The following is a 5186-nucleotide window of genomic DNA, read 5'->3' on the forward strand; positions in this document are numbered from 1 at the left end:
ATTAATGTGATACACCACATAAACAAATTAAAAAATAAGAATCATATGATCATATCAATAGATACAGAAAAGCCTTCGACAAGATACAGCATCCATTTATGATCAAAACACTTAACAAAATCGGTATAGAAGGAAAGTACCTTAACATAATAAAGGTCATCTATGACAAACTCTCAGCCAACATTATACTTCATGGTGAAAAACTAAAAACCTTCCTTCTAAGATCAGTAACAAGGCAAGGCTGTCTACTAGCACCACTGTTATTCAATATAACATTGGAGGTCCTAGTGAGTGCAATCAGGCAAGAGAAAGATATAAAAGGCATCTAAATAGGAAATGAAGAAGTCAAACTGTCACTATTTGCAGATGACATGATTCTCTATATAGAAAACCCTAAAGACTGCACAAGAGCACTACTAGAAACAATAAGCAAATACTGTATTGACTGTATTATTGGATATAAAATCAACGTTCAAAAATCCATAGCATTACTGTACTCTAATAATGAAGTGTCAGAAAAAGAGGTGGAAAAAATAATTCCTTTTGCAATTGCAACAAAAAGAATACCTAGGAATAAATTTAGGAAACATGTGAAGGACATGTATAATGAAAACTACAAGACCTTATTAAAAGAAATCGAAGAAGATACAAAGAAATGGAAAGATATTCCGTGTTCCTGGATTGGAAGAATCAACATAGTTAAAATGACCTTATTACCTAAAGCATTATACAGATTTAACGCAGTCCCTATCAGAATTCCATCGGCATTTTTTAGAGAAATGGAACAAAAAAATCATCAGATTTGTATGTAAGCACAAAAGACTCTGAATTGCCAAAGCCATCCTGAGAAAAAAGAATGAGACTGGAGGCATCACTCTGCCCAACTTCAAATTATACTACAAGGCGACAATAATCAAAACAGCATGGTTTTGGTAGGAAAACAGACACATGAACAAGTGGAACGGAATCAAGAATCCAGAAGTAAACCCATATTTATAAGGGCAAATAATTTTCGATGAAAAAGTCAAAAACATACAGTGGAGAAAGGAAAGCCTCTTCAATAAATGGTGCTGGGACAACTGCAAAGCCACTCACAAAAGGATGAAACTTGACTGTTGTCTACCACCACACACCAAAACTAACTCAAAAATTAATTAAGGATCTGAATATAAGACCTGAAACAATAAATGGTATAGAAAAAAATATAGGAACTAAACTCATGGACCTTGGACTTAAAGAAGATTTTATGAATTTGACCTCTGTTCAAGGGAGGTAAGATTGTAAACTGACAAGGTCCTACAATCTGTGAGGTCAACCAAGGGTTGCCTCGCCTAAAACAAACAAACAAACATAGGAACTAAACTCAAAGACCTTGGACTTAAAGATTTTATGAATTTGACCGCAAAGGCAAGGGAAGTAAGAGCAAAAATAAATGAATGGGACTACATCAAACTAAAAAGCTTCTGCTCAGCAAAAGTTGTCAACAAGGTAAAGCTACAACCATACAAATGGGAAAATATATTTGCAAGCAACACCTCCGATAAGGGCCTAATATCCAAAACATTAAAAGAACTCATACGACTCAGTAACAAAAAACAAACGATCCAATCAAAAAATGGGCAGAGGACCTGAACACTCTCCCTATAGGATATACAAATGACCAACAAATATATGAAAAAATCCTCAACCTCTCTAGCTATAGGAAAATGAAAATCAAAACTTCAATGAGATAACATCTCACACCCGTTAGAATAGCTATAATCAACAGGACAAGTAATTACAAATGTTGGAGAGGACGTGAAAGAATAGGAACCCTCATACACTGCTGGTGGGACTGCAAATTGGTACAGCCATTATGGAAAATAGTATGGAGATGCCTCAAAAAACTAAGAATTGATCTATGATATGATCTAGTAATCCCTCTACTGGATATTTACCCCTAAGACTTGAAAACTCATATCCGAAAAGATATTTGCACACTGATGTTCATTGCAGCATTATTCACAGTGGCCAGGTGTCCTACGATAGATGATTGGATAAAGAAGCTGTGGTACATATATACAATGGAATATTACTCAGCCATAAGAAGAGATGAAATACTGCCATTTGCAACAACATGGATGGACCTTAACATAATCATGCTAAGCAAAATAAGCCAGACAGGAAAAGTTGAAAATCACATGGTATCACTTATATGTGGGATATAAACCTAGAAGCAATAAATGAACCAGAGACTCATGGACAGGGACAACGGACTAATGGTTGCCAGAGGGGGGGAAGGGGGAGGGGAAAAAATGAATGTCAAAACAATAAATAAAGCAATTAAAAAAATACCTAAATTTCTACTCCTTTACCAGTATATAATTCGTTTCCTTATGCTGTTCTCAAAATCTCATTATTTTCAGCTGAATTTCTTTGATTCACATTACATTTGTATTTCTTCTTTTGTAAGTTGCTTGTGGATATCCATTTCTCATTTTTCAATGGATATTAATCTTTATTTTTATAGGAACTTTGCTTACCATGTATGTTGCAAATACTTTCCCCAGTTTGTCATTTGCTTTTTCACTTTATAGTGAGAGTTACTGCATTAAAAAGTTATTGTTTAAAAGCACAGTAAATTCTTTTTAGGTGATCAACCTTTTTCCTTTTTGGTTTTTCCCGATTGTTTTTCTTTTCCCAGCTCAAGGTTTTTATAGGAGTCACATATTTTCTTCTGGTTTGGTATAGCTTAATTTTTCTACATTTAACTCTTCAATCCTAAGGCTCCACTGTCATTTCCCTCCAACTGTTCCTGGACCATTTATTTAATAAGTGTTTTTCCAGAATTGGAATGCTACCTTTTAAATACAAAATAGTCTGTATGCTTGGTTGCTTAAGTAAATTTATTTCCCATTTCATCATGCTATCTCAACTTGCACCAGGAACACTAATGTAATCATTATAGTATTGTGTTGTTTTAGTATCTGACATTGTAAGCCTCCCATTTTCATTCTTTTCAAACATTTTCTAAATTGATCCTTTCCTCCAAGTCGTATCCAAAAATACCTACAGAAATATGTAGTTCAGCATATTTATGCAGGTATTTTCTGTAAAGTTTAAGGCAAAATATATTAACATTAATTGTAATATGGAAAATTGTTCAAATGGTTAAGCCCTAAGAGGAAAGCATATCACCTGCAAACATGCCGAAACACTATGCTTTTCCTCCAAAATTTGGGGAAAATGAGACAATTTTTAAATGTTCCTAGTAGCAACACTAAAGTTTGTATGAATTTCAGTAATGTGGGAAGGATATGGAAGAAATAGTTGAAAAGACTAATTGAAATTCACTTTTTTCGGCATTGCCATCCTCACCTCTAACGGTAAGGCTGTTTTCAAATACAGTATCCTTCAGAATGTCTGACAATAGGGTAATAAGTAATTTAGACAGGTATCTGTGAGCCATTCAAAAGTTTATGTATAAATGTTTGCCAATTTTAACAAACATGGAAAATTGTGATTGGAGCATAAAATCTGGAATCATCTCATTATTAACTACTGGCTACTGGATGACTTCCAGATTCCACAGGGCCTTTTAGCTATCTTCTATTTAGAAGGATCTGAATAAAACGATTGTTGGAAGAATTCTACTTTTTCTCATGTCAGGTCTTTTATGCCTCCTACTCTCTCTTTCCTTCTATTTATGCCCTAGACATATTTCTAACTGCTGATAATTTCTAGAATTTAAAAAATAGCATACGAGATCTAAATCTGTGTGGTACTTTCCATGGTGGTTCTTACAACACACTACTCATTGGATCAGTAAGTAGTAGGAAAAAAAGTATTTTTATTCACTGACTGCCACAGAAGACCTGGAATCTTATCAATTACACAATTTTCAAGATTAAAATGATATAAAAAAATTCAGACATTTCATTTATGGGCCCAAAAGAAATCTATGCTGCACCAGATATATTACTATTTTAAGTGAAATCTTTTTTTTGCTTAACTTTCACAATATTAAGAAACAAAACAGCAAATAAAGTGAGATCTCTACATCTCCAAGTGGCAGAACTCAAAAACAATCAAAATATTTCTTCTGCATAAAACCATCATTATATCTAGACTACTTTTTCATCAAATGGTGAAAATATTAGACATTAAGAAAACATAGTCACCTCATTTGTTCACTTATAGAAAAAACCTTTGGAAAGCCAATCTGATGCCCTTGAGGTCAAATGACCATTCAAGTCATTCACTCTCACTGACTCATCGTCTTTATTTTTAAAATGGAGTATTACTTACCTTTCAAGGTGTGGTAAGGATTATATAAGGAATATGAGAGTTCCTAACACATGCCAGGTATAGTAGGCACTCAAAAGTTAGTTCTAATTTTCCCATCCTGATACTGCACCAAATTAAACACACAAACAAGATCAACTTGGATCTGAGAATCATTTAACATAGATAGTATGTACTTTATTTCAGTGAATGATTCAGTCATGTTACATCTGTCACATAATAGTATCGTCAGTCAGAAAATGCAGGTTCTACTTCCAGTAGAACTTCCAAATGGTTCATGTTCTTTTTTAATCTGTGAAATAAAGTGGTTGACATATATATCCCTGAACTGTTTTCCAGCTTTAGAATACTTGATTCTATAATCCTATGATTATAGAAATAAAATACACACATTCAAACTTCCATGGTAAAAAGAAATTTTAGGCATAATACTCTAGTATATTGCTGTTAATGAGTCTATTTTGAGACTTGAAAAAAAAATTCATAATTACCCATTTGGCAAAGGTGACATTTCCAAGTAAATTTAGATATGTGTGTCCCAAGTAAGCCAGAACTTCACCGCTTGATATATGCCCTAGAGAGTATACATGTCCTTGGTAATGGAATGAAACTAAAACTTATTTAGAAATATTTAAATGTTTCTAAATGTGATTTTGATATTTCATTTCCAATCGCGTCGTGGCGATATGGAAATATTTACACAATACAGCACGACGCCCTCGGTGTACTTTTAGGTCTCCGCAAGCATTTAAAGATGATAATCGCGCAGTAACTGACTTAGTGTTGGGCAAGCTAGGGTTACTGAACAGCTGCGGGGGTGGGGGAGACTGGAGAGAAGAGACCCCGCACAGCGTTGGAAGGCTTTCATAATGGGAGCAACCGCGGGGTGGCGTCAAGCCCTT

At 34.3% G+C, this 5186-nt stretch overlaps 1 protein-coding gene across 1 annotated transcript in view; it reads right to left on the reverse strand.

Annotated features, from left to right (window-relative positions):
- Window positions 1–5186, reverse strand: part of KLHDC1 (kelch domain containing 1) — a 57123-nt gene that overhangs the window by 50155 nt on the left and 1782 nt on the right. The gene's annotated exons all lie outside the window — the stretch shown is intronic.

Source organism: Pteropus alecto, unplaced genomic scaffold (assembly GCF_000325575.1).
Source record: "Pteropus alecto unplaced genomic scaffold, ASM32557v1 scaffold38, whole genome shotgun sequence".
Lineage (NCBI taxonomy): Eukaryota > Metazoa > Chordata > Mammalia > Chiroptera > Pteropodidae > Pteropus > Pteropus alecto.